Here is a 318-nt window from a genome sequence, read left to right as displayed (position 1 = left end):
CTGCCTCAGCCTCCTGAGCAGCTGGGATTACAGATGTCTGTAATGCCATGTGCCACCATGACTGGATAATTTTGTATTTTTAGTAGAGAAGAAGTTTTACCATGTTGGTCAGACTGGTCTCGAACTCCTGGCGTTAGATGATTCTCCTGACTCGGCCTTCCAAAGTGCTGGGATTATAGGTGTGAGCCACCATGTCTGACCTGGAAAATGACCATTTTCAAACATCATAATATAAATGGATTCAAGGAGCATCCATCAATGGCGGTTAAATCTCATAAGGAGGCCTGATGAGGAATGGGTAAATGTTTCCTTTATAAA

The sequence above is a fragment of the Cebus imitator genome, unplaced genomic scaffold (genome assembly GCF_001604975.1).
Source record: "Cebus imitator isolate Cc_AM_T3 unplaced genomic scaffold, Cebus_imitator-1.0 Scaffold123, whole genome shotgun sequence".
Classification (NCBI taxonomy): domain Eukaryota; kingdom Metazoa; phylum Chordata; class Mammalia; order Primates; family Cebidae; genus Cebus; species Cebus imitator.
The sequence above is the reverse complement of the archived record's forward strand: the minus strand, read 5'-3'. Positions refer to the sequence as shown.